At 34.3% G+C, this 11,938-nt stretch overlaps 1 protein-coding gene across 1 annotated transcript in view; it reads left to right on the top strand.

Moving 5' to 3' along the window:
* The first annotated feature begins 1,418 nt into the window (after positions 1 to 1,418).
* BRINP3 (BMP/retinoic acid inducible neural specific 3) overlaps positions 1,419 to 11,938 on the top strand; it is a 390,477-nt gene continuing 379,957 nt past the window's right edge. Inside the window, exon 1 of the mRNA XM_046679822.1 lies at positions 1,419 to 1,668. The gene's annotated coding sequence lies outside the window, so the exon portion shown is untranslated. The remainder of the gene's footprint in view (positions 1,669 to 11,938) is intronic.

The raw sequence follows: 11,938 nt of genomic DNA, 5'->3' as shown, positions 1-11,938 counted from the left end.
CCCTTGGCGCCCCTCACCCGTCACTAGTTACTACCTGGTCTCCTTCCCGGACTGGTGGTCCTGCCTGACAAGTGCCATCAGCGTCCGCGACTTCAGTGGAAGAAAGGAGGGCTTAGCATAATTCACCAATTCAAATAATCTCTTTGGACGACTGCTGCTGTTGCGCAGGGGTGGAGGGAGGGAAAAAGAAAGAAAGAAAGAAAAAAACCCCCCAACTTTCAGCGCAGTCAGATCTTTCCTTCTTCACCTAGTCTACTCCAGGAAGGCACAGACGTACGGTATTTAGGTAAGTGCGTTTTGCTGTATATAACGTCAAACTCCAGCTTGTGATGGGGAAATTTACATCTAGGGGCTCCGTCAGCCAAGGACGCTTGAACCAGAGGGCTATCAACAGGCGACTCTGCCTGGAGATTTCCCCGCAGCTCATGGCAACGCCTAAGCCACCTGGGCGTAGGGAGCGCGGAGGACAAGGTGCCTGGTTGACCGGCTGGCCCCAGACTTGGTGCTGGGTGTGGGGATGACCCGCGCGGGTAGGACTGTGTCCAGCACTCTGACCCGCTAGCGCAGGCTCCGCACTCAGCCCCTGCGGCGGCCGTGTGCTGGCTTGGTAGGCATTTGCAGCCCTGGAGCGTGGGGCGCGCCAGGGGGCTTCCATCCTTGCTTAATGCTCCATTTCCAGCCTTCCTCTGGCCAAACTTGAGCAAAAACCTCTTTTCTGTGCAAGAGTAGACTCGGGAGCTCTGGAATCTCCTATCAACGCCCTTCTGCGTTTGCACTGATCGATTTCTTATTTATTTAGAATGAGCTCTGCCTAAGTCTAATAAATCACGGCTCTTCAGCGTGCCTGCTTTATGAACCCCTAATCACAGCCTCCATCCCACCGCCTGGTTGGGTTTAGGACTGCTAACTGGCTTCTCAGGCTCTGTGTTCAAGTATTGCTGACCATCCTTCCCTCTCCTCCTTCCCCAACTCTCAAGAATGTGGAGGGCGCTGGGGTGGGGGAGAGAGAGTTGCATTTCAACTCGGAGCTAGAGATGGGCATAGAAGGTTGAAGTTAAAAGCAAAGAGGGAGGGTGGGGAGCCGTTTAGCTTGTCTCATAGCCACTTTCAAGTTGGGCTTTTATTTTTCCGTTTCCCTTTTTCTGGGGGCGGGGTGGGAGGTAGGAGGATCTGGGACCGGAGCGCTCTCCTCCGGCGTCCACTCGGAGAGGGGGTGGTGCTTCTTGGCGCCTGGTGACTGCTGGTTCTGCAGCCAAGCAGTGGCAGAGTTTAAGTCTCTGACGGCTGTTGTCCTAGTCCCCAAGAGTTGAACCAGAGAGCGTCTTAGTTTGCACCAGGTCGAGTACGTGATCAGCCATTTAGAGCAGGGACCTCCTTTTAATGGGAATCAGGCTAGGAAATGCTGGGGAGGCTCTGTCTCCCAGGATAAGATGTTTGTTTCCAGCTGTGTGAGATGCCAACCGGAGGCTGGAAAAGAGGAAGAGGTGACTAGGGTTGCGAAATAACCCTACTGTTGCTTACAAATATTCTAGCCAGTCAGATGTATGTAAGCAGAGAAGACGGCAGCAGGGTATAAAACTGTCACAGCAGCTTCGAAGACAGATGATTCAGATTTGGGGACTTTTTCTTTTGCGTGCTATTTAGATTTGTCATCATGCAGTTAAGCAGGTAAGGACCGAACGTCTGTATTTTATTGACGATCGTAGAACCTATGTTTGACCCATCCCGTGATAATTTATCTTTGTTTCAAGTGATAGATTATATGTATTTTCAGATGGCTCAGCTATGATGCATAACTTCTTAATATTCACATTCATGAATCGTTTAAAGCCGTTTCAATGTTTAGCACGCAGTTATTTGAATATTCGACTTGCATTCATTTAAATGTTTAACGGTGTCAAAAAGGAATCCTGAACTGGGCCGAGGTGAGAGGAAGAAATGAGGAGGGTAAAGAGTTGGAGCAAGGAATGCATAACCCTAATGAGTATGTAAGATAAGAGTTACAGAAATACCTTAAAACATGGCTTCTTGTTAAGGTCACAGATCTTAATATATAAAGGACAGTTGGAGAACTATTAAGGGCATCTTCACCTAGCAATTCAATTCTGACTACTTGAGAGAAATGTTTCGTGTGTATTTTCATGTTATTTTCTCAATTTCAAAAGAAAAAAAAAAAATCCGTGGGGTGAGGGTGGGTTAGGTTGTCAAATAAGATGAGAAAAGAGCTTGCCCTAAGGCAATGTTGTCTATGACCTCAGTATAGAAATCTTTGGGCTCCGGAAACCAGTTGGAAACTAAAAAATAAAATCTAACAAATTTAAGAAATTATGGGAGACCTCCCATCAATAAAGCCTTTTTAAATTCCAAATTTTGTAGATGTGTGATTTTAGCAGCCAATAGATTTCTTCCACTATCTGACTTAAGAAAAAACTCAATTAAAAAGACAAAAGAAATTTTAAGTGCTTCAATAAGTTTTGTTATTACTATTGATATTTTATTCTGTTTTGCTTTCATGTTGAAGGAATCTAGAGTCCCCACACAGTGAAGCAAAAAATATTAATGACACAATCCCCGAACTATTTTATTTATTTCTAACACTTTTTCTCCTCTAGGAAAATGTGTTCCTTAAGATTTTCTCTCGAAATATTTTTAGTACTTACATTTATTGATGTGGATGCCTGATCAATAATTTTTCTGCTTATAAAGCTCACTGATAACATCTTGAAGAAATAAGAAAGATAATTGCAACTTTGGGTCTTAAGATTGCAAAGTTATAGTGCTTTTCTTAGTTTGGTGCAAGAGATAGTTTTAACTCCACTGGAGAAGGTAATTTGTCAATCAATTCCAGTTCCTCAGTTCTTTAGCATTTTACCGTCTGGAGTTTTATTGTAGTGAATATGTTCATTCTGTGTTTGTGTATATATATATATATATATATCCATTGTTGAGTGAGTGGAGGAGGTATTTATTTTAAATCTACATTGCTTGAATATTGTTTCCAAATGTAATAGATGTAATACCATATATGATTGATTTCATTTATCATTTAATCAGATAAGATATGATTCCAGCATCTCATGAGATATTTTCTTTTAATAAATTCAACATTATGACAATGTACATTTTTATAAAATACAGTGCATCTTGATTTTCTGCAAGCAAAATAATTGATATAAAATAGTTAAGTAAGTCAAATCTAAATAAGAAGAAACCTTTGGGACTCTAAAAGAGTGTGTGCATTTGTGTACCATATACATATCTACATACATAAAATTGTCTTATTCTTAGATTTGTGTGTTCTTTGAATAAAAGTGGAATTTCTTTTCAGAATAGTGCCTTTGTGTCTTTCTCTCTTCAAGTGCAAACAACTCAACTGGTAGGACTTCAAAACTTTGATGCTGTATTATCAACCTATGCTTCAATTTCCTTTTTTTTCCTGTTATTTTGATTTTTCTGATATTATCTATATAATGAGCAGTCATTAACTAGAATAAGTGTCTAAAACTTTAGTAATTTAGAAAATTGGATATTAGTATTAAAAGTTCAGACATGAACAGAAATGTAACACCAATCTGTGGCAAGGTTAGCACAAATTTATATTTTATTAAAAAATATTCCAAAGGCATTCTCGGATAGTAAGATTATGATTAAGGAAGTACCCTTCTAAGATTCTTAACACTTTTCTCTTCTCCTAGTCGTGGGTTATTGTGAGAAGCAGAGTAAGATAGATCTGGGGTTCCTTCCTTAATTTCAATTCTAGTTCTACCTCATTAATGTGATCCTAGTAACATTTCTTGACCACTCTTCATTTATTTTCCACATTTCTCGTCTGGGGACAACATTGTCTACTTCACAGAGTTGTTGCAGATAAATTTCATAAGAGATGAGGATGCTTTAAAAAGACAAATATTATGAAAACAAAATATGTTTTGAAAACATACCATTTATGTTTGATTTTTTTTTTTTTTTGTCTTTTTGGATAAAGTTCTCTTTCTATGGAAGAAGTAATGTTGACCCAACTTCTTTTCAAATTATTAGTATCAGATATTCTTGATTTATGGTGTCATGGTGTCTAATGAGTTTAAATAATGTATCTTTTGTTTTCATATTATGTAGCTAAAAAATAAGCCAACATTTAAAGAATACACTCCTGAGGGCACATTAGGTCTTCTTTCCATTGGCTCTGACAAAGTTCTGGGATAATAGTCACTTCTACAAAATAATTGCTCTTGGTTGATTTCTTAGTGTCATCTAGTGAAAACAAAGTCTCATTTCTCAGCAGATTTATATTATTAACATGGTGACCACTGTCAGTTTCATGGAAAACAAGATCAAAATATTCTCATGTAACAACTTTCAAAACGGAGAAACTCAAAAAATGTCAGACTTTTCATTTCTAACATCTTTTATAAACTCACATTCAGCTTACCAGAATTACTTAGGTGACATCTGGCATTGTTGGTGTTTTAATTTAGCAACTACGTGGATGATTTCATTTAGACATGTAGTAGTATAACTCTGACAAGTTTCTCCATGCACTGGTACATTTTATGATTTTAATGTTTGCAATTCATTAGTTCTAAAGAAGAGCAAAAGAAAAAAATAATTTGTGTTTGAATATTATTGATTGTTAATGGATGATCTTGGTTCTTAAGAGAAGGGGCTAGTGTAATAGTGTTTATTCTATTATAGAAAAGGGAAAAGGGTTCCCTGAAGATGACATATAATTGTGAACACTAATGGCCTTTTTACTGCAAATATACCTGGAAGTTCTGGCCCAGCTTTTTAAAAATTTTTTTTAGTGATATCAAATAACCACTCTAACCATTTTATACTGGTCATCAAATACCCACATCAATAACATTTTAAGGCTTTTATCACCATCATTTCAAGCATATTTGATGAGTTATCAAGAATGTTTATATCCAGTTACTCATTTGCAGACCTATCCAGTTACAAGGTCTCCATAGATAACTATTTCATAAGCTACGAATCCACTCTTCTTTACTTAATGTTCGAAATAAAGCATTCATGCAAATAGCTCTGGGATATTCCTCAATTTCCTACTCAAAGTAAAAAATCATGAGTAAACTAGTAGATGCTCTAATAATTGAAATAAACCCAATTATGATTCTCTAACCAATTTCTTTCTCCTCAAGACTGAAAGATATAACTAATATATTTTTAATGAGCTGAGTGGATTACGAGATATTTTATCATGAAATAAATAGTGGTGTTGACTTTTTAAATGTTCATTTTTAATCAAGAAAGTATAAATTCAGGCATGAAAAAATGACACGCAACCTAATAAATTAAGAAATCTTGTAGATTCTTATTCTACTATATTTATTGTTGTTTCTTAAACACAATTCATCATTTCTCAAAATGTTTATTTTTTATTAAGTTTAGAGTTAAAAATGGTGTTTATCCTCAGCGTGACCTATTTTTACTTATAATTATTTTGTTAAGAGTATTTGTTTTAATGCCTAGACCCTAATTTACTCAAATGTGGATGCCTTTAAAAGCACTCAAAGCCTAACAAATTTACTTTATTTGCTAATAAAGAAGCTACCATATTATAGATCCAGCAAATTAAATCTATAAAATACACATTCATTGATTAAATTAATAAATATCTTACCATTACCTTTGAATGTATTGTAACTCCCTACTATAGAAAATTTATTGTCTCATAATGGTGTGTTTCATTTAAATTCCATTATAGATTTATTGTAAAAGAATACTTATAGATAAACTTAGTCTCCCTGACTTCTGTGAATATCAGCCAACCTCATCAGGATTGAGCTGTTTTTTATTAACTTTTCTGGAGTCTTGCATTTTGTTAATTTTAAAAGCTATCTCTAGAATATTGCACTATTAAAAAACAATCGAACCTTGGAAAGACCAAAATTGAGTAAGCACGCATCTTAGATTTTCAATGTCAGATAGTAGCCAGTCTATAAACACACTGTTAGTTTATAGAGTCATTAAACATTCACTCTCACCACTAAAAAATATAATCTTTAAAACATTTCAGATGATGTCCACAAACATAAGCCAGTTTGCAAAGAAGTGATTCAATCAAATCAAAGAATAAATTTAAAAATTGAAGCATGGATTCACTCAAGTATTGTGTTGCAAAATCACATATGTGCATACAGGTTGTGTATAATTAGTGTCTGTCATTTGTAATATCTTTGATATGCATGTACTTTTAAGCTATGTTTGTGTAACTGCTTTTAGATATGCAATTTAAAACTGTGTGCAGAAACTCCTTCTTTTGTAGCTAAAGTAAATATAGAACAAAAGTTAATTCAATCAGGAGGTTCCTGGGGTAGACAAGATATTTAAGTGGCTTTCATGTTTTTAGTGTGGTAACATTTCTGATGGTTTGAAAGATCAGCCCTATAAATGTGTTAATAGGGATAGTGGAACAGTCTTTTTCCAGAAGTGAACACCTCTTGAATAATGGTAAACACCATCTAAATTTTTAGAAGAAAATGATTAAGAGTTGAATAAATGCAGCAAAGTTTTAAGAGATGCTCCCTTAAGATAGTTAACCCAAGCTTCTCTCAACATTGTCTTATATAACACTAAACATATTAATATATACACCAATCTAGCTTACTCAAGACATTGAAATTGAATGGCTCTACTTGAGTTTACAATAATAGATTTTCTGGTTATTTATTCAGACCTGTCACCAAAATACAAAGACAAAGTTACAGCACATTTTATAAATGTGATAAGTAATATTTTCAAGATTATGCTATGGAATACTGTGGAAGAAGACTAAAGTTTCCAAAATTGAATAATCTAGACAAAAAGGAATTTCCAATGATCAGTTAGCAACAGCAACAACTAGAAAGTATATTTTTTGTTCCTTACTACTAATTTCACTCCAAATGGAGTTTTTTAAATACCTTGTTAATTATAATTCAAGCATTTTCTTGAGTGAGTAATTATGATGGAATGTGTGTTTTCCAGATTTGTAAGATATACACTTTTCTATTTCTTGAAAGTTTCAACCTATCGTTTATAACCACTCAAAAACAGCACTTTCTTTTTTAAATGTGAACTAACAGAAGCGAATCCAGTTTTCTCTGTGAATTGAAATTTATCATAGCTAAGAAAAAAGGAATCTCGAGTATGTCTTAAGGAGCACTCTACATATCTTTTAAAATTATCCTTAAATCTTCTTTACAACTGAAGTATTTGTTTTAGCATCTTTCTCACCTTTGAGTGGAGACATAGCATATGGATTTACAAGCTTCCTCTCCAACACATACACATTTTTGCAATACATCTCTCCTTATTTGAGAACTTTTAGATCAAGGACAGATTACTGACATTTTAAATGTATAGCTATCTTTATATTTTGCCCAAAAACTTTGCACTAGTTATGTCTGAATAATGGCAAAGCTGTGTGGAAAAATACCTTTGAGCACCCACGTTCCCTCTTAGAGTGAACTCCAGTAGGTATTAGTAGTATCTTTCATGCATCCATGAAATGCAGACATTTTAACACATCTCTTGTTTAACCAATTTGAAAGACAAAACAGTCAATTACAATCATCTTAAGATAGGCCAGATGAATACAAAAGATCACTCATGTCATTATTACTTTTTAAACCTATCCTTGACAGCTACTATTTAAGGAAATCGATTCTGATTTAGAGTAAGAATCAGTAACTTCAATATAAACTGCTGTGATTAACTCTTAAAAGTATTTCTTTCTCATCAATAATATTGAGTCAGTAAGGTAAACAAAAGTTTAATCTAGCCTCACATGATTCTTTCATCACAAAAGTGATAAATTCACATGCTTTGCTAGCTTTTAGATATAAATTTGCTGAGGTCTAAGCTGAAGATGAAAATTTATTTGCTGAGGATTTGAAACCAGACAATTATTAACTGTTCATTAAAAATTTATCTATTATCAAATTTTGGTCTCAGATAAGTCCTGTAGTATTGATTCTTATGATTTTTATTCAGAAGGTTATTCTGACAAGTCCAGACAAAATGACTTTAAAAATTACCACTATTACATACACGATATGCTGGGTATAGCTAATATTCAATTGTCTCTATATATCAGACATGGTAATGTTCCATTTATTCTTTCTTATAAGATCCTTCAAAATCTGCTTCTTTTTATATAAAAACTCTCTTCAATAATATAGATAGTTTCTGGGGCCGGCACTGTAGGCTAGTGGTTAGCTCGGTACACTCTGCTTTGGCAGCCTGGGTTTGGCTCCTGGGTGTGGACCTATACCACTTGTGGGCAGCCATGCTGTGGTGATGACCCACATACAAAATAGAGGAAGATTAGCACAGATGTTAGCTCAGGGTGAATCTTCCTCAGCAAAAAAAAAAAAAAAAAAGAATATATATTGCTTTTTCATTTACTTTGCTTTTCGTTTGAAATTTAGTCAAAGTTCTTTATAGCTTTCTGAGTTTGAAAACAGATTGAGCTATTTTAGAAGTTTAAAGTAATATAATGATAAGTGTGCTTCTTGAAAATATCAAATGGTCTCTAAATTGCATGTTTGGGAATAATGGGGAAAGCAGGTGCTTATTGTTAGAAAAAAAGCTTAGTTAGACAAGCTAGAATTATGTTACCAATACCATGCACTGTAAGGCTGACTACCATGGAAAATATGGGCTATCCCAGCATGTCTGGCCACTGGGATGACATGCAAACATTATTGCTAAGGAGACATTCTTTAATTAGAAACACCCAGAGTTCCGACATGCTTTTTGAGTTGTTGGTTGAGAAGGCATTAGAGAACAGCAAAGAAAGATTTAACTACCTGATGATGGATTTGTTTCCCTGTTGTAGATCAACTCTTTTTGTTATTACTTCATTTTTGGTTCTTCTAAAAAAAAATATTTGTTGGATTTCTGATCAATGGTGTGCGCTGGGGAAAACCCGTGGACTTTAACAATGAAAAGATACAACAATTGCTTGTATGGGGCTTACAGTTTTTTGTTATTTGAAGTATACTTTGTTTTAATTAATCCACTAAAGCAAATTTAATGCTTGACCACACATTTTATTTTCACGCATGTCCAACTTTGATGTTCTAAATATAATTCTCTTTGAGAGAAGAGGGTTGTCAAATTCTGCAGTATAGAGATAGGTCCATAAAGGATATATTTTCTATTCAGAGTATTAAAGGATAACTACTAAAGAGAAATGTAGGAACCAGAACCGTCCTGAAAAATAAAGCCATAACAATTCTCAGAGTAGTGATTTAGTTGACATCTTATCGGGGTTTTTCTCCCAAAAAAAGTTAGCTTCTTTTTAACTGGGACATTTCCAGTGGGTTGTAACTTTTGATTTTTCAGTAATTAGAATTAACCAAAAAAAATCAGATTAACACTATAAGAATTTACTTTGCAAATTTAATTTTCTTACTCCATCGTATATTTATTAAGGGTCTTCTCTGTGCCAGCTCTTTTGTCAGTTTTACAGATGCATTAATGAATAAAACACAAAAATCTCTGCCTCTTGTTGCTTATACTGGAATTATCACATTATTAAAGGAATTATTATCCTATGAATTGAATGCTATCTGTAACCAGGATCAGAAGATAAATTTGAGTCCACTGAGAATACTTATAACCATGCACTCTGAGGTTAAAAAAGTTTGAACCTTTTCATTGTCTTACAAATGGATAAAGAATCTGAAGATTATTATTCTGAAATTTAAAAAATTTTTCCTATGGCCTAAATAAGCAAGACTTTTTTTAAAAAAACTTTCTAATAATTTTACTGAACTTTCTTTGAAAGTTCCTTAAATGCAATATTTCCTTTGTGTGTGACTTGAGAAGATACATTCTTATTTATATTTCTCAATATAATAACTTCTCATTAAAAGTTCATTTCACCTTGTAGCCCTGGTTAATTTCAAGGTAACTTTTGGTCCTTTTATAGATCAAGAGATTTATTGTCCACTTGGTTACCAAACTCCAAGATTTTTCAACTTCATCCCGGTGTTATGTCTTGTTCTTAGAAAATATTAGTAAGTCTTTATTTACAGCAGGATAAATGCCTTTGCTGAACAAGTTAGTACTATACTTTCAGTTTTTACCCATGATCGTTACCAAAAAAAGTGTTTTTAAAGCATTTCTAAAGCTTTGCAAAACTGTAACTGAGGACGTTGTCCATAAAGTCAGGGGCAAAAGGTTTATTACCTTTGTACTTGCATAGATTTTCACAAAGTATGTTTTTTTTTTTAATGAACTACTTCCTTAAATTCCCCTTAAATTTGCATTTATGTGACAAAATTTTTTTACTGACAGGAAATGTTTTATTCTCCTCACAAATCAGAGTGCTTTTTAATCAGACTATGCCAGAAAAAGCAGAATCAAATTGCCAGTTATAACAACCATTTTAGATCCAGATGCGGGTAACTATTATTTTCACTCCATTTCTATATGTAGATTATTTTAATCTTTATTTTAAAATGTCTTCTGTTTCACTGTTTTGATAGTCAAAAATACTAATTATTATAAATTTTCTGAAGCGTTGCTCATATTTTAGTTTAAAATTAGATTTTATAATCTAAATAGACTATTCTAAACCTCCTGCATCTGAAGTTTATTCTTTAGTCCTTGACCACTTTCTTTATGAATTAAGTAGGATCAGAAGCCTACCGAAGTATTTTGTTATATAATCACATATGTTGAAGTACTGAGATTTTTATATTTAAAATATAAAGATCACCCAGGTGACTCTTGAACTTTGGGCTTTTGAGAATAATTTCCCTTAGGTGCTGGATAGAATTAAGGAATGGAGCTCAATTTCTCTTCATTTTTACTAATCAGTTCTTCCATTATGTAGTAGCATTTAACTTCCTATTTATTGGTAGGACAAGATTGTATTGACAGGATCAAGCAGGAGATTAGTTCTCTCCGCAGTATATACTCCTCAGAGGAATACTAACCCTCATTAAGATGGAAAACACTTAAAGCTGTAACTCAGAGGCACTGTATTGCTTGATCAGCTAAAATAAATAACGAGAAGGACCCTCCGGAATACAGGCTTAGCAGAGTTAAATGACTAGAAAAACTCACTTCTAATGCCAGGCTTAACCTATACAACGTGATTTAAAACAAGGCAGCTCAGTTTTTGTGTTTTTTTTCAAAGACAAGAGAAAAAATACAATAGTCATGCGTTGCTAACATATCAATATAATCGCAGTCTCTTTTACAGTGAACAGCCCATAACAGCTCAAACAGCCCATAAAGTTAAAAAAAAAAAAAAAAGGTGCATTCAATTCAGTGCACGTTCCAGAAACTTACTATATGCATTAGAGTGCATTAATCATTACAGGCCACAGGAATTACTGGAACATAATTCCTGCTAGCAAGCCCTTCATAATCTGGTCCTACAAACAAAGGTGTTAAAAGAAGATAATACTAGCATATTGTGAAATTTTAGAAGATTCATGAATGGAAACTCATCCAGTCTACATTTATTTTAATAATTTTCAAACTACCATATTCAAAAGGATTTAAGGTTGTTATTAACCCACCAGGAAGTTCATTGTCTTTAAAATTCAAAAGGAATGGCTAATTCAAATAAGAGTAAATTCCATTCTTTTTCGTATTCCCTGATTGGATGACCTCAGGTTTCTGTGAGGCCTGGAGTTGAATGGTATTTTTTTGCTTTAGGGATTATCAATATTTTTTAACTTTATATAAATTTGTTTTACTTTTTGGAGGGAAATTGAAAGAATTATCAATGCACAAGGAAAAGAAAAACAATGTTTAGTGTGATTCTTAGGTATACCCAGTGATAAATTGTATAGCTAAAAGTCAGAATGACTTTCTTACCATTTCTACACATTACTGTTTATTTCAACAGATGCACAAAGATAAAGCAATCTTTTCTCTATACTTTTGGTGGAGTACAGAAAAGAGAGTGGCA

Source organism: Equus quagga, chromosome 12, assembly GCF_021613505.1.
Source record: "Equus quagga isolate Etosha38 chromosome 12, UCLA_HA_Equagga_1.0, whole genome shotgun sequence".
Classification (NCBI taxonomy): domain Eukaryota; kingdom Metazoa; phylum Chordata; class Mammalia; order Perissodactyla; family Equidae; genus Equus; species Equus quagga.
This window is presented reverse-complemented; position numbering and strand designations above follow the sequence as displayed.